This window comes from Egretta garzetta, unplaced genomic scaffold (assembly GCF_000687185.1).
Source record: "Egretta garzetta isolate BGI_Z169 unplaced genomic scaffold, ASM68718v1 scaffold490, whole genome shotgun sequence".
NCBI classification, from domain to species: domain Eukaryota; kingdom Metazoa; phylum Chordata; class Aves; order Pelecaniformes; family Ardeidae; genus Egretta; species Egretta garzetta.
The window spans coordinates 123,920-124,517 of NW_009258278.1; positions in this window are offsets into that span (position 1 = coordinate 123,920).

A 598-nucleotide genomic window follows, 5' to 3' on the forward strand; every position below is an offset into this window, starting at 1 on the left:
CGGGGGGGGGGGGGCTGCCGCAGCTCGGGGCTGCTCTGGCTGGGCTGGGCTTGCCAGCAGGTTGAGCAGAACGGGGAAAGGCAAGCGCCTTCTCTGGGGCTTCTTCTTGGGAAACGGGCCATTCCCTGGGCCTCCCTGCGCCCTGCACACGGGTTCCTGGGTCTCTCTCCTGTGCCACTGCGTTTGCTCCTTCGCATTAAAGACTTTGTGCAGCATGGCTGGAGACTCCTGCCCGTTTGTTCTCCCCCCCCCCCCCCCAGCCCCCCCCCCCGTGGGGCTCAACTGCGAGGGCATCACCACTCAGGGATGAGGGGCAGCCCTGATTTCGGGCATCCCATCCTTACGCCGAGGTGATGGCGCGGTACCGCTCCAGCCCGGCCGTGTCCCAGATCTGAGCCTTCACCACGGCGTCTCCCACCTGGATGGTGCGGGTGGAGAACTCCACGCCGATGGTGGTCCGGCTGTCGTGGTTGAACTCGTTGCGGGTGAAGCGGGAGAGCAGGTTGGTTTTGCCCACCCCGGATTCCCCGATCAGGACGACTGCGGAAGGAAGGGAAGAAAGCCCACGGGAGCTGCAGAGGGGGGGAGAGGGCTGCTC